The 25,122-nt window shown below is 41.9% G+C and overlaps 1 protein-coding gene and 1 pseudogene across 8 annotated transcripts in view; one reads left to right on the top strand and one right to left on the bottom strand.

Moving 5' to 3' along the window:
• Nucleotides 1-25,122, bottom strand: part of APLP2 (amyloid beta precursor like protein 2) — a 70,000-nt gene that overhangs the window by 37,877 nt on the left and 7,001 nt on the right. The window lies entirely within an intron of this gene.
• Nucleotides 1,382-24,724, top strand: LOC309606247 (mitochondrial carrier homolog 2 pseudogene; annotated as a pseudogene). Its single transcript has one exon. The product of its transcript is annotated as a mitochondrial carrier homolog 2 pseudogene (transcript).

Genomic DNA, 25,122 nt, shown 5'->3' with positions numbered 1-25,122 from the left:
GGGTTGAAAAACACCTCAATTAAATCCAACGAGAACAGTCAGCAACTTTATTAAGTAGAATAGACTGTCACCCCACTGTGATGAATAATCATCTGTTAAAGTAGAAGACAGATCCTGTGCGTTCACAATAACTGCATATGAAGCTACAGACTGGTGTGAAGTCCTGTCTCCCCCAAAGAAAGAAAAAACATTTAAAGGTATCTGTGGAAAGAAGGTATAGGTAGTACCTTAATGGCGTTTAATTCAAACAGATCATTAAAAGGTATAAAGAGGCACACGACAAAGGCACTTAATTCTCACACTGAGCTGGAGATGTGCACAAAAATGCCTCTTCTACTGGCCATTCTTCTTCTGGGAGCCATATCTAAGGATTAAGGCTAGAAACTTGGGTTATGATACAGAGGGAAACGGGCACACAGTACACAGGTGGTACATACAGAGACAAAGGCAAGCAAACCCCAGGGATGCTCTGTGCACCAAAACCAGTGTTCCAGCAAATTCCTTCCTTCCTACTCTTCAAAAGCTCAGACAGAAACGAACAAAGAAAATCCAGGAAGACATGATAAATATGTAAGCAAGAAAGCCAGATCTACAGGTTAGAAGGAAAGTATTTCCTAAACCTGCTATAAATGAACTACCACAGTTAAACGTGAAAGATGCTGAGCGATCCTTTCCAAATTCTCTCTACGGACTGGTATATTTTAACATTAAACAGGATGTCAGGGTGGTATCTAATCTTTCGGAAGTACAGGGGCGGGGGAGGGAGGCATTTGCCTCTTTAATTCCAGAAATGAATACAGGTAAGAATCAGCATCAGTCAATTACATGAGCTCACCCAGGCCACAGCCGGGTCACGGTCAGAGTTGTGCAAGCAGTCGCTCGTCATGCTGAAGATGACAGTCCACGTGTGGCTCGCTATGGCTGTGGGCTGAAAGGCCACAAGAGTTCCAAGTGTACGAATGCTCAGTTTACGGGTCAACCACTGAGGTCAATACATCGGTGGTAAGTGCACTTGATCTTTGTGCAGAGATGGTCAACAGTGCCTTCCCTACGGAGGATCTAAAATACCAGAGGGGGCTTCCCTGGTGGCGCAGTGGTTGAGAATCCGCCTGCCAATGCAGTGGACACGGGTTCGAGCCCTGGTCTGGGAGGATCCCACATGATGCGGAGCAACTAGGCCCGTGAGCCACAACTACTGAGCCTGCGCGTCTGGAGCCTGTGCTCCGCAACAAGAGAGGCCACGATAGTGAGAGGCCCGCGCACCGCGATGAAGAGTAACCCCCGCTTGCCACAACTAGAGAAAGCCCTTGCACAGAAACGAAGACCCAACACAGCCATAAATAAATAAATAAATAAATATTTAAATAAAAAAAAATAAAATACCAGAGGTTAGAGCAGCAGGAAGAGACAGCCTGACAGCCACAGCTCCTCACATCGGTTTCCACCAAGGAGAAGGAGGGCAACTGGAGCCAGTCCAGACAGCTCACAGGCTGCCGTGATTCATTTCTGAGTTCAGGAAGATTAATCTCTGTGGTCATCAGAGACTCTCAAGAAGGTATCATCTGGAATATAAAAAGCCTCTGCGGACCACGTCTAGGGATCAACTAATCAAACATACCCCAACCTTACCTAGGGTATAACAGGACCGCTTTTTCCTGTAATGTTTGTGCTTCTTTCCTTTGAAAATGCTCGTATTTAATGTGCTCTCCATTTTCTGAGGCACACACTGTGCCTTGACCCATTACATCAACGTATAAATCAATCTGTTTCCTAACCTAACATGTTACAAATGGGATTTCGTTGCCAAGTCAGCACTTCTGATATCCTGTGAACCTGAAATCCTCTACGAAAGAAAATTAATGCCCCACGCGTGGGCACTACGGCCAGCCCTTGATCTATGCACACTGCAGCATTTTTAAGGCTTTGAAAACAAATTGCATCAACTGCTTTCCTAGCCCAGCATTTCCATTTTACTTAATAATTCATTCTTAATAAGAAATTCCATTTTATTAATTTGACTCAGCTACCCAAGGATGGAAATTCAACTTGGTAAAAAGTGCTTCTAGTAACTTGGTTGAAAACCTGAAATGGCTTTAAAGCAATAAATAAATAGAAACAAACATAAATCTGAACCTAACTTCAAACAGGGCCTTTCTTTAATCATCACCTCAAGAGAAGCAACTCTTGGGCCCACCTCAGCCCCACCTCCCTTCACAAAGCCTCCCAATCCAAAGCAAACAGTTAATCCATTACTTCCTTCCTCACTAAAGCTACTGCCCCAGATTCCAATTTGGCTCCAGGCTCTGTGAAAGTGCCTGCCACGGAGGGAGTATCCTCCAAAGAGGAGGGCTTTATTCTAATCCTGAGGGTGTCTGTTTCCTGCGACAGGAAGTGCTCCTGTGGTCCATGTACCGCCGAGGAGGAGGGCAGCACAGCTCCAGCTCCCATTAGAGCACTGAACGTGTAGCACCTACTCACCACCGGCACAGGAGTGACATCAGGACACAGACTCTTGCTCAAAGACCCTCCTTTTTAAATGAAGAAGTCAGTAAAATGACAATCTATTCATGGATGTGAAGATCCTGTATTCATTTCTGTTTAAGTTCTGAATGGTACTTCATGATTCCTAAATTAAAATGACTTAGGTCTGTGTCCACAAACCTGCACCTAAGATTTACTTAATCAAAGTTTAAAAAATCCATAGTTTCAAGGTTATCGCCCCAATATATTAACTACAAAAGGGAAGACAAATTACTTCACAGTGGAGACGCTGCCGTCAACCTCACCAGCCATAAATTCGTGTGTAAGAGGACAGATGAGGAAAGACACACCGAGGGACTGTCTCAGACTGGAGGCTATGGAGAAAAAACAGATGCAACGTGGGAGCGCAGACAGGATCCTGGAACAGGAAAAGGACACTGGTGGGAAAACTGGAGCAGCATCTGAATAAGGCCTGTGCATCAGTTAACACTGCTATACCAATGTCAAGCTCCCAGTTTTGATAACTGCACGAGGGTTATGTCAGATGTTAATATTGAGAGAGGCGCAGTCTAAGGGTACAGGGGAACTCCCTCTAGTATTTTTGCAACTTTTTAAAAACTCTAAAATTAGTTCAAAATAAAACAGTTTTGATCTTTTTAAATCCTGTTCATCGCTTGCCTGAATTTCGACTGTAACTGGACGGTTTCAATCTGCAAAGAGAAGACACGCTCTTTGGCAGGGCGACGAGCAAGTATAATCAGAGCAGGCCCAGTACCTACCTGAAAATCTTAACTATTTATTCTGAACATACCCTAATGTAGTAAAACCCCATGCGTATATATATTACATTTGATTTATCTCCAATGGGAGGACTATTACAATTCTGCCCAGAACCTAACGTATGAGAAACTCCACTTCTGTTACTGTCCAAAGGGTGACTGTAGTTTGAAGTCCCTAGTGCATCTTCCTCAGCAGTAGAGCGTGAAGCTTTCAATTTAAAAAAGCTCCAAGGACTTCCCTGGTGGCACAGTGGTTAAGAATCCACCTGCCGATGCAGGGGATACGGGTTTGAGCCCTGGTCCGGGAAGATCCCACATGCCGCGAAGCAACTAAGCCCATGCACCACAACTACTGAGCCTGCGCTCTAGAGCCCGTAAGCCACAACTATTGAGTCCATGCACCGCAACTACTGAAGCTCGCGTGCTCTAGGGCCCGTGAGCTGCAACTACTGAGCCCGCATGCTGCATCTACTGAAGCCCGCACGCCTAGAGCCCGTGCTCTGCAACGAGAGAAGCCACCGTGATGATAAGCCCGCGCAGTGCCACGAAGAGTAGCCCCCGCTCACCGCAACTAGAGAAAGCCCGCGTGCAGCAACGAAGACCCACTGCAGCCAAAAAAAAAAAAAAAAAAAAGCTCCAAACTTCAAACATTTCAACACACTATTTAATAAAATATCAGGATTCTTGTTAAGCATTTTCCAGCTTGAACAGCAAACTGAGAAACCTGTTCTTAAAAGTGACAGTTTACGTTACGCCAACTGAAAATCCTTGGCTTTTTGTTGTTGTTGTTGTTAACATTTGAACTTAATTCTAATTAGAAGCTTGTGAATTAGGGTTAGGCGGAAAAACTCTGAATGTAAAAGGCCATTATTCTTCCAGCCATTATTCTTCCACTGACGTATGCCAGCTGTTAGGTATCATTTTCATAGGCAGTAATTTATACAAATAATCCCTGCTTTTATTAGAGCTGTAAATATTAAAGTATAAATGATGTATCATTTCCAAGACTGAAAATGGTTTAGACTGTCTCCAAGGCTTTTTATAGGAACATGGTAATTTGTCCATCTGGATTACACTGGGAAGGATCCAAGCACCAAGATTTAAGAGAGGTCTGTCTTTCTGTATGTGTCTCTAAGATGAGAGCTAAGAGTCTTTTATAAAGGAAGTTACTGAAATACATAAAACACTTTCAAGTAAAAAAAAAAGGCAGAACAGTGTTTATGGATCTAAAATTCTCAAGTGAACAAGTTCTTTACAGGCTCCTGTGTTTCTTTCCAATTGCCTGTAATAGGGATTCCACGAAACTGACCTCCTCGGGTACAGAGGTCCCAGGGACGTGGCCCGGCCAGCCATCACCTTCCGCTCCTTCCACTCCTGACCCTGGAGGAAGTACGCGATGTGACGGAGAAGAGCACGGGCTGTACGAGGTGGACACACCGTGACTGTGTTCCAGCCCCACCACTGATAGGCTGTGCCACGTTTGGCAGGTTCCCTAACCTCTCTGGACCTCAGTCCCCTGTCTATAAAATAAGGACAATAGTAACTACACACCACAGTGCTGTTTTGAGGTTTAAATGAGTTTAACACACGTAAAGTGCTTGAAACAGTGCTTGTTACATAGGCGTTCTTCAAGTGTTGGTGGCTATTAGTATCAGGCTTTAAATTTCTTTATCTGTAAAACAGGGCTACTGACATACTATCCCTCTCAGGCCTGTTGTGGGATTAAATTAAGAGAATGCACGTAAGCACTAAGCACAACACCCGACTCAAACGTTAGCATCGCTATCGTCGGCTGGCTCCTGAAGACGTCATTTTCTCTGGCCACGAGAACCAGGGCTTAAGTCACGGGCACACCACGTGACCGGTCATCCTCCCCAGACCCACGAAATGGGGTGAAGGCTGCACATTCCTTCTCTACCTTTGAAATGTGGACACGCCTGAAGAGGCCTGCACTCACACTCCACACTTTATTTTCAGGGAATTCAGTCACCAAATGTTTATATGACAATTTAATACTGTCTTACCATTTAAAACCCCCCCAGAAAATCACTGGGGGTTTGCTGGCTTCCTAGTTCTGGTCCAGCTTCCAGCCAAATGGAAGTGAGGTCAAAATGAACCTGGGCTTTCTACAGAGACACTGCTGTGATCACGAGGGCACTACGTTATTTCTCTAAATCTGTTTTCTTGAGGGATATTCCCTTGACTTACAGGCTAAGTAGCCTCACGGAGGTTATTTAGTTTCTCTCCTGACCCCAGTTTTCACTTTTGGGCAACATAAATATGGCGTTACCCAAATGTTAGGTATTACAATAAATGACACCCACAATATTAGCTCTGGCTCACACTACGGCAGACAGAAGTCTACTTTCCTACAGCTCCTGATGCATAAGAAACATGGCTTGCAAACAAAGACAGCTTCTTCACTGAATACAAATCTGCACGATTCCAAACAAAAGCAGTAATATGTCACGCTTTGAAGGCTGCTACCTGCAGAGGTCAGAAAGCCAGGAGGATGGAGTATGAATATTAACATCAGAGGATCTCCATGGTGTGAACCTGGTATTCCCCTTGGCACTCATTGGCCAGTATTACTCAGGCAGCAACCAAGAGCCTGCTAAATAAACAGCCTAGACAGGGTTGGCGGGAGGTGTGTAGCATGTTTCCTAAACCTTAAAAGGCTGAAATGATTTCAAGTAACAAACACCCAGAAGTACAGATGATTAAATATTAGTCATTAAATATGTTCATTCTAAGTCATTCTTATTGATTCACAGATGACAGAAATACTACAAATAATGGAGAGTTTTCTGTTGAATATCCAAGCACAAACCTGTCAATATTCTCAGAAGTTATAAGCTTACTTCTGGCTGATTTGATGCTCTATAATATTTTGTTTATTTTAAAGGCATTAAGACAGTCATTAAAAATTAGGTAATTTGGGGGCATATTTCAAATATTTCATGCACTTGAAACAATAAATCACACCTCTTTTTAAAAAATTCTATTCTTCAGATAGAAATATTTCACTAAAATAAACACTCAACTTAGTGATTTTTACCAAGGTTAAGTTGGGAAACTATCTAACATGTCAGCTTTGGCTGAAATGCTCTGACTTCAAGGTGTTACAAGCACAAACATCAACAGCCAATGTCAGACATCTGAACTGATTTCACTGGATCTTTTTTCCTTTAATACACTATCTGGGAAAAGATAAGAAGAAGTGACTGTCCTGAATTCTAAGGTTCTCTTCTTTTTTACCTTTGCTTTAAAATGTTTTTCATAGGATGGCAGCCGTAATAAATGGGTAGTCTGTTTTTTTAAAATGCTCCTTCCATAATATTAAGAGCTGACAACTTTATCTATCTAAAATGTTTTTCTTAGCTTTTACTATTCCATGAAAACCAAAGAGTTAGCACTTTATTTCTAAGGTTCTGTGACGCTGAATGGCAAGAAAGAGCAGAAATTCCTCCGTGAATAACCCATATCTTTCTTTCTTTATAAATAGAAAATAAGACAATTTGGCAGGATGACATTCACAGGGCAGGGAGAGGAAATGCACATTTAAAAATACAAAATCGGCAATTTCCATATGCTATTCTGCTAAACATTTCACTGTTTACTAGGTCAAGCAATATTCACACACCAATCTTGATGTAACAAATCACTCTGACTTCTAACGTCCATCAAAACAGCTATGAAAATAACACAAATATGAAAGAGCTCCACCCTCTCCAAGTTCAAATCAAGTCAGAAAGGCATCTTTGCCATGATTTATGCAGCATTTAAATGTAAGAGTAAATACTGTATTATCAGCTCACACCAGATCTGCCTGCAGACAATAATTCTTCCTGTCTGGGACCCATGCCCATGCACATTATTGTAATTATCAGCAATTTAAAAAAATAAAGCAGTAAAGCGAGTATGAGCTGCTTGTCAGCATGCTTACTGCTTGCTGTCTCTGCCATTAATTAGCCTTCCTGGGCACCAGCCACCTAACTACTAAATAAATGCATAAAGGAGAGCAGGAAAAGCTACGCCCAAGTAAAAAGAATAAATAAAAAGGATGTAAACGTGTGTGTGCACGCCCCCCAGAGGGGAAAGCCCAGGAGCACTTCTGTCCCACTGGTCAGGTGGGCTCCTGGGGAGCTATGTCCACCCTGCCTTCCGAGACCCACTCCGACCACAGCATTCTGAATCATCTCAAGGCAGAACATATCACTCACTCTGGTGTTCCAAGAGATTCCAACTCTTGACGACCCCTGCTTCCTCCCCGCTCCATCAACCCATCTGGCGATGGGCACCACCCTCCTGGGCACAAGCCAGGGTCTCTCCTGCCTCAAGGCTCTCCACCTCGATCTCTGCCCCTGCTCTTCCCTGAGCCGTCACGTCTCCCCTTTCAGGACCCAGCTCGAATGTGCATCTCTGGGGGCCCTTCCCAAGGACAGGCCCCACCCTGCCGGTGTTTTGTTTTCCCCTCCAGCAACAGGAAACCACCTGTTTATTCACCTGCACTGCCCATATCCCTCCAACAGGATGCAGGTTGGCAGGGGGTGGGGCTGTGTTTGGGGGGGGGGCATCCGGGTTTTCTAACCTCGGCACCTGGAAACAGCACCAACTACCTAGTAGGTAATCATTCACACCCAAGGAGGTGACTGTCTGACTCTGAAGGCTGTGCTCTTGTTTTCCCTCCAACACATTTAGTTAAACTAGTAAGAATTAAGCAGATACCACTCAGCAGCGATTTCTAAATGATTAACACTGTGCTAGCCTTCACGTAAGTACATCTGTAATGAATGACAAGTAAAATGAAAACAACTCAGGCAGCATGGCAAGTTTCCATTTTTTATCTTTTGCCACTTGAGTCCATGTGCCCAGCCTGAAAAGCCACCCACCACCAGGTTCCTAGCGGAGTCCTCCACCCCAAGGCGGCCCTTCCAGCCTTTTCTCCCACTATTTATGCCTCAACATTTCTAAATGACAAGCTTTACTTCCATACCTTTTCAGTCCGGACATCATCGATCGACTTCTATTCAAAAGGATTGAACTCTTAAACCACTAGACCCTATGTTCACCCACCTTCTTCCCCTTGCTCTGCTGGTCAAATCAATATTCCTATTTACGTGATTATGCCATAAAAAGGTACTACGGGGGCTTCTCTGGTGGCGCAGTGGTTGAGAATCTGCCTGCCAACGCAGGGGACACGGGTTCGAGCCCTGGTCTGGGAAGATCCCACATGCCGCGGAGCAACTGGGCCCGTGAGCCACAACTACTGAGCCTGCGCGTCTGGAGCCTGTGCTCCGCAACAAGAGAGGCCGCGATAATGAGAGGCCCGCGCACCGCGATGAAGAGTGGCCCCCGCTTGCCGCGACTGGAGAAAGCCCTCGCACAGAAACGAAGACCCAACACAGCAATCAATCAATCAATCAATCAAAAAAATTTTTTAAAAAGGTACTACGGTTTACGGTTCCAGCTCCTTCCTTAGGCATCTATTTTCCCCCCTCGGCCTCTGCAAGGCCATCTCTTCCTTTACCTGCCTGTACTGACCGCTGGCACTCAGCCTGCCAGGAAGATCTGCAGAGAAGATTGGATGGCTCTGATCCCTTTGCCTGAAGACAAGGCACCGTCCTCCTGCTTCAACTGCGCTGATGACTCTCCAGGCCTGAGCACAGCTGCCACTCCTGGGACTGATCACAACCGTCCTGAAAACCCCTTCCCCCTTCTCTCCTGTTCCCAACTCAGTACTCTGCTCCTTCTTGACTTACCGCCTGCGTCAGTGGCTCACCGCTTCCCACAGCCTCCCGAAAACTTTCACACGTGAAACTTTTTATCTTACGCACACACTTTGCTGGCAATTTGGACAAGCACTAAATTGAAACCTGGACACAGTTTTCCCTCAGAGTTTAAGATACGGAGCTAGGGCTTTCTAGCTTCCGGCACTGCTGCTGGTACATCTAAAGCCAATTTGATCCCTCGTTCTTTATGCAGGTCTGGTTTTTTCCTATATGGAAGTAAAATCTTACCAATCTTCGGTATCCTGAGATTCAATTCTAATAGGCCTGGGTCTGAGTTTTTGTCACTCACTTGCCTGAGCGCTCAGTGGGCCACATCAATGTGGAAACACTCAGTCCTGGGTTTCCTCTCTCCTCTTTCTGAAATTCTTACCAGCCGCATCTTACCTCCTATAATGATCTTCTTCCTTTCTTACCTCTTCCAGATTCTTTCTGTTCCCTTTCAGAACGATTTCTAACCAGATTTTTAAATGTCTGGTACCACATTTCTAACCACCAAGAACTCTTCCTTGTTCTCAGAAAGCCTTTTTTTTATCGCAAACTATTGTTTCACAGAGGAAACCCCCTCTCCTCTCTGAGGTAAATATCAAGAGCCTACTGAAGTTACCTGCCTGTTTCCTGCACGGTCTTTAAGCTGCTGTTCCCGCATCTGTTTTGTTCTTGTTCAAGGTGTTCCTGAAGTGGCTGGAGACCCTAAGTCATCTAACTCTGTGTTGAGGAAAGGGACCCTGCTGGTCATGGACAGACGTTGCCCAGAGAGGAATCCTTCAGCTCCCTGACTGGGGCCCCCGAGCCTGGCTGCTGCGGGTCTGGGGGGCCTAGGAAGGGAGCCTTTCCCCTCTCAGTGCCTCCTGTTCTGCTGCTCCTGGCGTCCCGAGGAACCTGAAGTCTTCTCCTGAGGTGCGGCGAGGTGGGCTGAGGTGCGGTATTCAGGGCCCGATTACTCCTGTTTAGCTTCAACCCCTCCCTGCCATTAGCCTCACCCTGATGCTTCCCATCCCTCATTCAAGGTCTGCTCTGCAGATCAGCTTGCTTTTACCTGGTGTCCCTGCATTTAGGTTCCAGCTTTTCTGGTCTGCTGGCTCGGTCACTAGGTCCATCGTCAAGTCTGCATGGACATCTTTTCTTCTCTCCTGTTCTCTGTCCTTGTTGGTCTGTTCACTCTCTCACCAGGACAGAGTTAGAGCTAGAACCCTCCACCTGCACCCTCCACCCTCCATCTCTCTCTTTTTTTAAAAAATATTTATTTGGCTGCGCCGGGTCTTAGTTGCAGCATGCAAACTCTTCGTTGCGGCATGTGGGATCTAGTTTCCCGACCAGGGATTGAACCTGGGCCCCCTGCGTTGGGAGCGCGGAGTCCTGGCCACTGAACCGTCATGGAAGTCCCTCCGCCTGCATCTCTTGAGGTGCAACAATTCAAAAGCCACTAACTATGAATATATTTGAAAACTAGAGATGAGAAGTATTAATAAAATTGAGAGCTTCTATCTTGATTATTTAAACATAATGCCTTTAAGAAAATAAAACTCTGATCCTTTCCTCAGATTATTTCATTTGATCATTTTACAGTTATGTTACAGTCAATATGCTAGTCACTGGGTGTTATGAGCTGAAGTGTGCCCCCCTTAAATTCATATGTTGAAGTCCTAACCCCATCACCTCCAAATGCGACCTTATTTAGAAATAAGGTTGTTGCAGATATCAGTAATTAAGATCAGGTCACACTGGAGTGGGGTGGCCCCTAATCCCACCTGAATGGCACCCCTATAAAAGGAGGAAAAATGTGAAGAGACAACACACACACACAGGGAGAATGCCATGTGAAGATGGGAGTTATGCTGCCCAAAGCCAAGAACTATCAGAGCCGAGAGAAGCTTGGGACAGATTCCCACCTCAGACCTTCAGAGGGAGTGTGACCCAGCAGCACGTTGATCTTAAACTTCCAGCCTCCAGGAACAGCGAGACAATAAATTTCAACTGCTTAAGCCACGCAGTCTGTGGTACTTTGCCACGGCCAGCCTAGCAAATGAATACGCTGGCTAAGCGAGTAGGACTCAGTCTAAGTATTTGGGGAGCTCACCGTCTTAGAGACAGGATCCAGACCCAGGGAAGCCCAGGCCTATAGTGTAACACTTACATTATGCACAAGAGGTAAGGAAGTGGAGACGGCGCCGTCATCTGAGAAGCGCTGCGGCAGGGGTAGGCGTGGGGCTGTGGGGAGTGGACGGGTAAGTCTCCAGAACCCCCTCCCCAAGGAAACTGGGCCGGGGCTCTCCTCCAGTGCCAGCACCACAACGACCCTGCTGGGCATATTTTAGAAGGTGGGAGGGTGTGATGTGGCAAGATCAGGTGGAGACAAGGGGGCCACTTAGGAAGCCTCTGCATTCATCCAGGAGATTATACATGTTGAAATGATAGTATCTCAGATATACAGAGTTAAATAGACTATATTGTTAAAGCTCATTTCACCTATTTTTGCTTTTTAAAAAAAATGTCAACTAGAAAAAGTTACATTTCATATGTGGCTCGCCTTTATTTCTATTGGACAGTGCTGTGTTAAGTGTTCAGCTAACACTGTGCTAGGGGAAGACACGACCGGAACGACTTTTTTTCATTTACCTGTAGATTCTGTTTAACTGCAGTTTCCTTTCTTCCATTATGAAGGCTAGCAAGAGTTTCTGGCATTTACAAGAATGGGGTCCTTGGATGGCTAAATGGGTAAGAGCCACAAAGCTTCTCTAAAGAGGCCAGGCTTGTGCAAAAGAGACAAGTGGTTACAAGTAAAATAACGAACGGGAATTAGACAGGAAAAAGGACCCTGAGACACTTCTTCTTAAAGAGCATTTGGTATGGGTTATGTAAGTGGGTAAAGCAGTGCCAAGAGCCCAAGTTCTTATTTTATCCAACTGCTGGAGGGTGGGGGAGGATGGCAACCCGCCTCCATCCCCCAACTCTTTAGATCCTACAGATAGTAAAAGAAGCCTGATTGAGACATTAACGAACAGACAAAACAGAGAAACAAAAACAAAAAGACACTCTCTCTCTCAGGCTTCTGACAACCACAGAACAAAACCCAAAGGTCTTCCAAAGACCAAAAAAAAAAAAAAAGGCCAGAACAGATAGAGTATATATGATATGGTACTCACATCACACAGGAATTTGAGTCAATACACATTTGCAAGGGCCTTATCAGAGCAGGCTCCAGAGACAACAAATTGAAGTCACAAGTTCTCACCCACATGGAGGCTCGGGCTGGTAAGGGCGACATCACGTGAACAGAATAATCCTAATATAAAAGGAAAAATCCCCAAACTCTACAGTAGTAGTAGTCTTACAAAGTCATCAGAACTAGTTCACCTTGAAGCCTTCAAAAACTGGCAGGCCAAGCAGCTATTTAAGTATAATACTATCCGGTAACTTAGCACCCAAGCCAAATTTGGGCAATCCGTGCTGGCCTATTAGAATGATTCTCCTTCACCTTCCTTGGGAACAGCTATTAAGTAGCTCAATGGAAGAATTTTTGCAACTCACTTCTAACACCTGATGCCAGGATGAAAACAAGTGTTCATATTAGGTTAAAGTGAATTCTTTGGCCCTATGGAAAAAACGGGTTTCAAATATTTCCAAACGTACATAAGACTAATAATAACCCTCACATAACATCACAAAAGCCACACCTTAGTCTCAGTAATATTTAACATGATAATATTTTACTTGGCCAACAATGAACCCTACCTATGCTGGTATAAAATGATGTAATCGAGGTCCTATATTTGTACAGGACACATTACCTCTCTGATCACTTGTCTCTTTGTTTTCTTCCAAACATTTTCTCCCATAAAACTCCAAAATGTTCCAAATACTGATGTGATATCCAAAAGAAATTTATCTTCACAAATTACCAAGTAAAAAGGATGCTAGAAGTGGTACAGCTATAACATTACCTTCTTAATGTTTACTGAAACAAACATCATTACCTCAAATCGACTCGGAGTCTATGTTCTATTTTATTTTCTATAGCTTTTCAGAGACAGGCATAGATGTTGCTCGCCTAGTATCAGATCACCATGGGGATACTTTATAGTGAGGATTCAATCGTCCAGTAGGGACTGGTGCTGGATTTATAATCTGCCTTAACTCCCACCATCATGTGACAAATTTGCTTCTTCACTCGTCACACACCCACACACACGTAATGGCTCAGCTTGGCTGGGAGCTTATCAGCTTTGAGTCTGTGCTTTGTATTTAATCTTTCAAAATCAATACTTAAAACATTTTAATCTGATTTTAATCTGTCCTACTATTTCCATTGTTTAAAAACAACACTAACCAACACTCAGTCTCAATGACTTGTATCAATTCACAAGATTAATCTTTCAAAACAACAGCCCAGCAGGATATTTTATTAATGTAGATCCTGAGGCAGCTAATCAAGCCTCAAGTAATCATTTTTCTTAAAGAGTTGCTATGAGAAAGAGACAGAGAGAGAGAGAGACACACACGGAGGGGGAGGGAGAGAGAGGGGGACAGAGAGGGAAGGAAAAAAAGAGTTGCTGTAAGGAAAAACATTCATACAGCATTAAGAAGAAATCCTCTTCAAAAGGGGGGCGGGGGAGGGCAGAGTCCAACCAGCCAATCAGCGAAGATTCTGCTATGAAATGTGGTTTGCAATTCACTTGAAAATGAGTAATAAATCGTTATTGCAAGAGGTGATTTCAAGCCAACTTTATCCTCTTTTCAACAAGCGTTGAAAACTCTGTGCCTCTAGATGACAGAGAACAGATAGGGGTATAAGACAAAATGACAACCCACACTCAGCCTCCCTTGGGGAGACTAGAGTCTCTGACAAATAAAGGGGGCCTGCTGCTGCCATATCCAAAAAAATAAAAAGAAAGGAAACAAGTGTTGGCCAAGATGTGTGGAAATTGGAACCCTTGCCACTGATGGTGGGAATGTAAAATGGTGCAACCCCTGTGGAAAAGAGGTTGGCAGTTCTCAAAAAGTTAAACATAGAATTACCATATGATCCAGCAATTACACTTTCCAGTACATACCCAAAAGAACTGAAAGCAGGAACTTAATGGCTGACAATGTAAAAATACCTGGAAGTAAACCCTATAAGTAGGTTCTTTAAAAAGATAAGCTAGATTAAAATAATATATTTTTAAAAGACTGGAGAAGTGTTGACTATCATTTTTCCAACCACCTAAAATGCTTTTGTTTATCATCTTAGGATGATAAACAAAAGAAGCCAAAAAGTTGGCTTGGCCAAAAAGTTCCTTGGGTGTTTAAGTAAAAAGAAGACCTTTTTCATTTCACCAAGAACTTTACTGAAAAACATATTCACCGTTTTTTAAAAATTTATTTATTTTTGTCTGCATTGGGTCTTCGTTGCTGCACGGGCTTTTCTCTAGTTGCGGTGAGTGGGGGCTACTCTTCGTTGCAGTGCGTGGGCTTCTCATTGTGGTGGCTTCTCTTGTTGCGGAGCATGGGCTCTAGGCACGTGGGCTTCAGTGGTTGTGGCACATGGGCTTCAGTGTTTGTAGCACGTGGGCTCAGCAGTTGTGGCGCACGGGCTTAGTTGCTCCACGGCATATATTCACCGTTTTATTCCACTACCTTCTGCCATTTTTCAGGCAACTTCCTAATTTCATCTTCCCAAAACTTTTAATCTTTTTTTGGTGAATTTTATTTTATTTTTTTATACAGCAGGTTATTAGTTATCTATTTTATACATTAGTGTACATATGTCCATCCCAATCTCCCAATTCATCACACCATCACCACCGGCCCCCACCCCACCCCAGCTTTCCCCCCTTGGTGTCCATACGCCAAAACGTTTTATCTTTTTGAGCAAAGAACTGTCCCAGGTGCCTTTTAGTCTTCCAGGGAATTGAAATTTTTTCCATTAAGAGAATTTTGTAAAGACTGAAATAAATGGAAATCCAAAGGTGCAATGTCCAGTGAATACAGCAGATGAATCAGAACTTCCCAGCCAAGCTGTAATAGTTTTTGCCTGGTCATCAAAGAAACACGCAGTCTTGCGTTATCCTGACGAAAGATTATGCGTTTTCTGTTGACTAATTCCAGATGCTTTTGGTCGAGTGCTACTTTCAGTTGGTCTAACTGGGAGCAGTACTTGTTGGAATGAATCGTTTGGCTTTCTGGAAGGAGCTCATAATAGAGGACTCCCTTCCAATCCCACCATATACACAACATCACTTTCTTTGGATGAAGACCGGCCTTTGGTGTGGTTGGTGGTGGTTCATTTCACTTTGCCCCACGATCTCTTCTGTTCCACGTTATTGTACAGTATCCACTTTTCATCGCCCGTCGCAATTTGTTTTAAAAACGGAACATTTTCATTATGTTTAAGTAGAGAATCGTATGCGGAAATACTGTCAAGAGGTTTTTTTCTCTTAACTTACGTGGAACCCAAACATCAAAGCGATGAACATAACCAAGCTGGTGCAAATGATTTTCAACACTTGATTTGGATATTTTGAGTATGTCCGCTATCTCCCGAGTGCCATAACGCTGATTGTTCTCAATTAATGTCTCGATTTGATCGCTATCAACTTCAACTGGTCTACCCGACCGTGGAGCATGGTCCAGCGAGAAATCTCCAGCACAAAACTTCGCAAACCACTTTTGACACGTTCGATCCGTCAAAGCACCTTCTCCATACACGGCACAGATCTTTTTGTGCATTTCAGTTGTTTTTACTTTTCTTGAAATAATAAAGCATAATATGCTGAAGATGTTGCTTTTTTTCCCTTCCATCTTCAATATTAAAATGGCTACACAAAACGTCACCGATTTTGATAAGTTTTTTAAAAAATGCACACTGATATGACAGCTATCACAATATACAATCTAACGAAACGGTCTGAAATGAAGTTAAAGGCCACTAAGCGCGACTAGAGCCATCCTACGGAAACAGCCGGATGAGCCCAGTAGGCGTCGCCCTCAGCTGTATGCTATGCGTTCTGCACAGTGCCCTGCATACAGCAGCTTAATAAGTGTCTGCCAACAGCCATGACCACGAAGAACTCCAAATGAACCAGTTACCAGGGAAAGCCTCCAACTCTGCAACAAGTTACACCCAAAGGTTCTTTTAAATGTCAATCTGAGATACAGCTAGAAGGATAAAAAAAAGAGATATCTACTGCATACTGTTTGCATTAAAGAAAAATTAGGAATGTAAACTATAAAGAAACAAATAAATGACAGAATTAGAAGACTCTTGTTTTTACATAAAATCCTGAAAAGACGGGCAACTTCAAAGATATGCATGTTATTTTGGGGGCGGGGGGGGGGCAGTTCTGTCACTAGAAAGCTAATAATTTATACAGATCTCAACTATTTCCAGTGTTTTAGGAAAAAATTATCCTTAAAAACTTAATTCTAGGCGCACCGCGGGCGGGCCAGTGAAGCCAGCGGCCCTGGCACGTGATCCAGGACCGGCTTGGTCACTTGGTGGCTCCATCTGTCTGTCCGTCCGCGGGTGCCATCATGGAGGACGCGGCCAGTCAGGTGCTCCCGGGCTCCGGTCTCACCATCCTGTCCCAGCCGCTCACGTACGTGAAGGTGCTCATCCAGGTGGGATATGAGCCTCTTCCTCCAACAACAGGATGAAATATTTTTGGGCAGCAATTTTGTCAGCTTCCTGGCCTCTCTTGTTATGCTCAGCACATTGCGAGCATCAATGGGAAGTGTGGATTGTTCACAGGCTTAACTCCAAGACTGTGTTCAGGGGTCCTTGGATCTGTGGTCCATGGTAAAGTTTTACCACATTACCAGGAGTGTGACAAGGCTGAGGAGTCAGGATCTGGAAATGTACAGAAAGAAGTTTCATCTTCCTTTGACCGAGTTAGTTATCAAGGAGACAACTCGAGAGGCGATGGCTCATTCTGCTGCTACTCTCGTCATACATCCCTTCCACGTGATCACTCTGAGATCTACGGTACAATTCATTGGCAGAGAATCCAAGTACTGTGGACTTTGTGACTTCCTAGCAACTATCCATCGGGAAGAAGTCATCCTAGGATTTTTTGCGGGTCTTATTCCTCGCCTCCTAGGTGACAGTATTCTTTGTGGCTCTGTAACTCACTGGCCTACTTCGTCAATACTTATGCACTGGACAGTGGGGTTTCCACCATGAATGAAATGAAGAGTTCTTCCCAAGCTGTCACAGGATTTTTTGCCAGTATGTGGACGTATCTCTTTGTGCTTGTCTCTAATCTTACGGCTGTCAACAACCGGGGGCTTGCTGCTGGATGCCCCCCCTACTCCCCAGTATATTCTTCTTGGATAGATTGCTGGTGCCTGCTACAAAAAGGGGGAAATATGAGCCGAGGAAATAGCTTGTTTTCCCGGAAGGTCCCCTTTGGGAAGACTTATTGTTGTGACCTAAGAATGTTAATTTGAAGATGTGGGGCAGGGACAGTGACATTTCTACAGTCCCAGATGCACAGAATTATGGGAGAGAATGTTGATTTCTATACAGTGTGGCGTGCTTTTTAAATAATCATTTAATCTTGGGAAAATGGGAAAAAAAACACTTAATTCTATCATTTTATAAATATTCCTTAGTTCTTTCTACATAACTGAGCCCACTGTGCATTCACCTAAGTTCAAAGACTCTAGATCTAGAAAGCACCAAATAAGCACCAACTCCATCAAACATTGTGCTACTCAACAATAAAATAAGGGCAAAACACAATAAAATATTCAAATTATGGTTCCAATACTGCTGCAAACATTCAACCACTGGCTGGCAGGCAGCATTCTCATGCAATCACTCAAAATATTTGTGCATCGGCTTAAGTACTCCAAATTCAGAGTATGGAAGGCAACTAAAAGTGGTGGCTATTGCATATTTAAAAATGCAGGTAATTCAAATGCCCCAAACCATGAAGGGTGATTCAATTAAAAGTGATGCTGTTGGGCTTCCCTGGTGGCGCAGTGGTTAAGAATCCGCTTGCCAATGCAGGGGACACGGGTCCCGGAAGATCCCACATGCCGCGGAGCAGTTGGGCCCGTGAGCCACAACTACTGAGCCTGCGCGTCTGGAGCTTGTGCTCCGCAACAAGAGAGGCCACGATAGTGAGAGGCCCGCGCACCACGATGAAGAGTGGCCCCCATCTGCCACAACTGGAGAAAGCCCTCGCACAGAAACAAAGACCCAACACAGCCAAAAATAAATAAATAAATAAAATTTAAAAAAAAAATGATGCTGTAAAATATTTTAACGGCTTGGAAAGTTATTCAATATGTCAAAAGGCAGGAAAACAGCTTATAAACATATAAGGGAGAATCCATTCTTTCAAAAAACAAAGATGTCCAGAACACAGACTGGGAAAATTTTAAAGTTACTTACCTGGATGGTAAATTACTGTGAATTTCTTTCTGTTTTTTTGTTTTGCTTTTTGTTTGTTTTTAGCTTTACCTGTGTTTTCTAGATTTTTCACAATGACCATATATTTTTCTTTAACACAGGATACACACTAAGAGTCACCATAATAATCATCTGTAAAAAAATCAATTTAGAATCTCAGTCTTTTTTAATGAAAGACTGTAAGAAGTAGCAAATAGGTTCCTGAGATGATACACACTCAAGTCATAACGTACAATGACTGTAAATCTAAATTCCATGACCTGATAGTGGTTTGGTAGTGGAGAAAGATAGAGAAATAACCTCAGAAGAGTTTTCTCTTTACTTTCTGATTACTAAGAATCACCTACTGCAAACTTTTGCCTAAATGTTGACTGTTTGGTAACTTCTCCATAAACCTTTGGTGGCCCCATGCTGACCTGAGATATCCCTTCTCCAGGCCTCTGACCAGGCCATCTGTTCTACCAGTTAGCACAAACTTGAAAGCCAGTTCATCATTTACTGATTGTGACCTTGGTCAAGTTACTTTATCTGTCCATGCCTCGGTTCCTGTATCTGTAAAACAGGGATAACCATAGTATGTGTCTCAGAAGGTAGTTCAAAGGTTTCAGTGAGCACATGTAAAACACTATACACAGTAATTGCACCATAAATATAACTATCACTGTCATTATCACTCCAACCACCAACAGCATCTGCCACTCTATTCCTGCTTGTCTATTCTTCTTCCCTAATTACCTAAAGTAACACAGGTTCTCTCTATAAATTCCCAGTAGATATCTAATTTCAAGGGAATTAATTTCCAGTTATGGTCAACTAGGTAATTCAGACCAACCCTCCTGATGAAGACAGCTAGAAAAGCAACATAAAATATTTTTTAAAAGCACTTAGTTAGAGACTTCCCTAGTGGTCCAGTGGTTAAGACTCTGCACTCCCAATGCAGGGGGCCTGGGTTTGATCCCTGGTCAGGGAACTAGAGCCTACATGCCGCAACTAAAGATCCCGCATGTCACAATGAAGATTGTAGGGACAGTAGGGACAAAGGCAGTAGGGACCTAAAAAGACAGTGAAGATTTCCTAGGTCAGTAACCAGAGGAGGATGAAAGTCTAAGGAGATGAATATAGCTCACAGGGCTTTTTTCCTCTGGGGATGCTGAAAGATCCTAAAGGGAGTCAAGGGAGTAGCTGAGCAGTGCTTTTAACAGCCTGTAAGGACCAATGGGAAAGGGACTGGAGTCCAGGGCAGGAGGGAGAGGAGAAAGGAAACATATTTGGAAATACACTAGTGGTTTGGAGTTGATACCCCAATGCAGGCTGAACCTAGACGGGTAATCCAGAATTGACAGGACTTCACAGAGACTGCAGCTCATCTTCCAATCCTCTCAATCCGTGAAATGAGAGATCCTGGATCTCTAGTTCATCAAACTCCAGGTAGAAGCAAATCAAACATTCTCTGGAGCATAACATTAGCCTAGGCCTTAAATTAATCTATAAGCATTTGTGTAAATAAAACGTATGGCTCATAATCAAAAATAACTTGACAAACAAGGAAACAAAATAACATGAATAAATAACCAGCAGAAACCGACAACAGGAAAAGATCCACAGGGACCCCAAACACAGGAATTACCAGACAGAGACTCTAAGTATACTTTTCATGTTCAAAGACACAAAAGACAAAAATTGAGAATTTCAGCTCTGATCTAGGAACAATTAAAAAAAACAATTTTAAATTACAAAACTGAAAACCACAACAACTAAAATTAAGAACTCAATGGATGGGACTTCATGGTAGACTAGATATAGCTGGAGAAATCATTAGTAAGCCGAAAGATGGGTCAAAAGAAAAGCTATCAAATGAGGCCTGGAAAAACACACAGGACAGAGTAACAGTGTCTACAATGTTTGTTTTTGGAGTCCCAGAGAAAAGAGAAATCGGCAGAAGCAATATTTAAATACTTAAATACTTAGATAATGGCTGATAATTGTCTAAAACTGATGAAAGACAACAAACCACAGATTCAAGGAGCTCTACAAGCCGAAGACAGTCAGCCTTCCATATCCTCAGACTGTGTATCCATGGATTGAAACTACTCAGGGGAAAATAAATTTCAGAAAATTCATAATAGCAAAACTCGAATTTGCCATGGGCCAACAATTATTTACATAGCATTTACATTATATTTACAACTATTTACATGGCATTTACATTATATTTATAACTATTTACATAGCATTTACATTGCATTAGGTATTTTAAGTAATCTAGAGATGACTGCAAGTATACAGGAGGATATTTGACGGTTACATGCAAATACTAGAACCATTTTACATAACAGACTTGAGCATCACAGATTTTGGTATTGGGGGTAGGGGTGTCCTGGAACCAATCCGCCAAGGATGCCAAAGCATACATTAAAAAAAAATCCAAACCTAGGTACATAGTAAAATTGCTGAAAATCAGATTCAAAGAGAAAATCTACTAAGTAGTCAGAGATAAGGGACACATTATCTTCAAAGGAACAACAATCTGACAGTTAATTCCAATAAGCTATTGATAATATTGAACATCAAGGTATTTACCAGGAATAGAATAAAGAATAAGATCTTTAAAATGATGAAAGAAATTCTATTCCCGATGAACCTATCTTGCAAGAAAGACACTAAAACAGGTATTTGGTGAAAGAATATATGTCACCAGCCAACCTTAAGAAAATTCTAAAGTGTGTTTTGGAAGACAAAAAATTATCCCAAAACGAAGGTCAGAGATACAAAAGGCATGAAGAGTAACAAAGAGAATATGTAAATCTAAATCAGAGGCTTTCAAACTCACTGCATCTTTGAATCACCGGAGTTTTAAGAAACACTAATGCTTGACACCCTCCCTCAAGAGACCCTGATGTAATCTGTCTGAATTGGAGTGCAGACAATCTGTGTTTTATAAATGTTCCCCCAGATGATACCAGTGTGCCTCCAAAGTTCATAATCACTGATCTAAATTCATTTGATTGTATAAAACATGGCTTGTATGAGGTCTTCTGGGGTTTAAATGAAATTAACATACATAACAACAATGGCAAAAATGTTGAGAGGGGTTAAATAGAGTTAAAGTGTTCTAATAACCTTCTACTGAGCAGGAAGAGGGCAAAAATACCAATTAATATAAGACACTGATTAAGTGAAAGATATTGAAATGTCTAAAGTAACCACTAAAGGGAAAACAAAAGATTATACAAGTATGTTCCAAAGTAATGAGAGAGAAGTAAAATAATAACCACCTGCAAAGGAGTTAAATAAGGGAATAAACATAGCAACCTAAATGTCCATTGACAGGTGAATGAATAAAAAACTATGGTGTGTGTACACACACACACACACACACACACACGCACGCGCGCGCTCGCACACACACACACACACAGAGGAATATTATTTAGCCATGAAAAAGGACATCCTACCATTTGCAACAACATAATCCCCTTGAGGGGATTATGCTAAGTGAAATAAGTCAGATGGAGGAAGATAAATACTGTACAATCTCACTTATATGTGGACTCTAAAAACACTGAACTCGTAGATATAGAGAAAAGATCACTCATTGTCAGAGGTGGGAAGTGGAGGTTGAGGGGTGGAGGGTGGGCAAAATAGGTGAAGGTGGTCAAAAGGTACAAACTTCTAGTTATAATATAAATAAGTCCTGGGGATGTAATGTACAGCATGGTGACTATGATTAATAACACTGTATTGTATATTTTAAAGTTGCTAAGAGAGTTAATCTTAAAAGTTCTCATCACACACACATGAAAATATGTAACTGTGGTGATGGATGTTCAGTAGTCTTACTGTGGTGATCATTTCACAACACATACAAATATCAAATCATTATGTTGTGCACCTGAAACTAACATAATGTTGTGTGCCAATTATAATTCAATTAGAAAAAAAGAAAAAAAAGAAACATAAGAACCAGCAGAGCAAACAAAAAACACTAAATAAGAAGGCAGATGAAAACTCACATACTTTAGCAATCACATTAAATGAAAATGGACTAAATATTCCAGTAAAAGACGAACTCTGCCTCGTAAGTTAACAAAAGAAAAAGCAACCATAAACACATCTAAAACACAAAGATGGAAACAGCAGACCAGGTGTTGATAAAGGCAAAAACCTTACTGGAGATAACAAGGGAAACTATAACTCTGAGAAGTCCAATTCTTCAGGAATAGATAGCAATTTTAAATCCGTAGGCACCTAATGACAGCCTCAAAATAAGCAAAGCAAAAATTGTCAGAATGACAAGGAGAAAAAAAACTTTCCCAAAATCACAGTGGGAGATTTTTAACATACCTTTCTCAATAAAAGAAAAAAATATTTAAAAAATCATAAGAATAAAGGTCTGAACAACATGAAAACAGCATGATCAGAATACATGTAAAACACTGGAAGTAACAACTACAGTATAAACATTTTCTCTATGCACACAACAAAAATTCTATCATAAACTAGGTCATAAAGCAAGTCTCAATAAATTTGAAAAAACTGAAATCATACAAACTAATTCTCTGACCACAATGCAGTTAACTTAGAAATAAACAGCAAAAAGACAACCAGATAATCTCCACATCTTTGGAAATTAAGAAGTGTACTTCTAAATTACCTGTGGGTAAAAAAATTAAATCACAATGGAAAAATCTATTTTTTTACTTGAATGATAATGAAAATATTATATATCAAAACTTGCATGTTGTTTAATGGTACAAATTTGTAAACAGCAGATAAACTCTGGAAATCTAACATTCAGCACAGTGATTATAGTCAACAATACTGTTTTATAAACTTCAAAGTTGCTAAAAGACTAGATCTTAATAGCTCTCACCACCAAAAAGAAATTATAATTATGTTTGATAGAGGTATTAGCAGCAATGGTACAATGGTAAACATACTGCAATATATAAATGTACCAAATCACAACACTGTACACTGTAAACTTACACAATGTTATATTCAATTATATCTCGTTTTTTAAAAATAAAAGGAAAGAAATTAAACTGTCACAATTCACAGAATATACTCAGAAATTTTAAAAATTACAGATAAATTATTAGAATTAGTACACAAGCTTAGCAAGACCGCTGAATACATGATCAATTTGAAAATATCAACTTCATTTCAACAACCACAACTAAATGACAATTTTAAGATGCCATTTACAATAGCATTTAAAAAATCAAATATCTATAAATAAATCTAACATAAGATGTACAAGATCTCTATGCAAAAAGCTATAAAACACTGAGGGTAATTAGAGAGGACCTAAATAAAGGTATATGCCATGTTTCTGGATTGGAAGACTCAGTATTGGAAAAATGTCTATTTTTCCCAATTCAACTACAGACTCAATGCAATCGAATCTAAATTCCAACCAGTGTTTTTGGCTAAATGTGGCAAATGTAAATGGAAAGAAAAGGGTTAAGGAATAGTCAAGACATTACTGAAGACAACCAAGGCAGAAGGGCTTGCTCTAGTAGTTATAAAACCTTATTATAGGTACTTCCCTGATGGCACAGTGTTTAAGAATCCACCTGCCAATTCCAGGACACGGGTTCAAGCCCTGGTCCGGGAAGATCCCACATGCCGCGGAGCAACTAAGCCCGTGCACCACAACTACTGAGCCCGCGCGCCATAACTACTGAAGCCCACGCGCCTAGAGCCTGCGCTCCACAACAAGAGAAGCCACCGCAATGAGAAGCCCGCGCACCACAATGAAGAGTAGCCCTCGCTCGCCACAACTAGAGAAAGCCCACGCACAGCAACGAAGACCCAACGCAGACAAAAAATATAAATAAATAAATAAAATTATTAAGAAAACAAAAAAACCTTATTATAAAGTACAGTCATTAAGACAGTGTACTCTTGGTACAGGGATAGAGAAGAGATCAATGGATTAGGAGAGCCCAGAAATAGACTCACCCGTACAGAGATATTAATTAACAACAAAGGTGGCATGGGAGAACAGAAGGGAAAGGAGACCTTGACAATAAATGGTGCAAGTTGGATAGCCATACGGAAAAAAAAAAATAAAAAGACCAATACTTCATATCTACACAACAATCAGTTCCAGGTAAACTGTAGCTCCACATGTGACAGGCAAAACAAAAGGCCCCTAGTAGGCAACAGGAGAATAACTATGTCCTCAGGGTGGGGAAAACTTCTCACATGGGACACAAAAAGCACCTACCATAATTTAAAAAAATAAAACTGATAAATTAGACATTAAACCTGAGAACTTCTTCTAAAGACATCATTAAGAATAGCGTAAAAAGGCAAGCAGCAGAGAGGACAGTATTATCTCAATAATCTCAAACCAGAAACATTCCAAATGTCCATCAACAGTAGAACAAATTGTGGTTTCTTCATACACTGGAATACTATACAGCTGTGGAAACAAGTGAACCACAGCTATGCTCGTCAATCCAAATGACCCTCAAAAACATGTTCAGTGAAAGAAGCCAGATACTCAATATATACTGAGAGATTCCATTTATATAAAGCGAGAAAACAGGAAAAACTAAACTACAGTGTTTAGGGATGAATGCTTGGGTGGTAAAACTATACAAAAGAAAAGCAAGACATCATCACCATAGATGTCGGGATAATAGTTGGGGGAGAGGGAGGG

The sequence above is a fragment of the Balaenoptera borealis genome (genome assembly GCF_965194805.1).
Source record: "Balaenoptera borealis genome assembly, chromosome: 11".
Taxonomy (NCBI): domain Eukaryota; kingdom Metazoa; phylum Chordata; class Mammalia; order Artiodactyla; family Balaenopteridae; genus Balaenoptera; species Balaenoptera borealis.
Note: the sequence above shows the minus strand (reverse complement) of the source record. Positions and strands in the feature narration are given on the sequence as shown.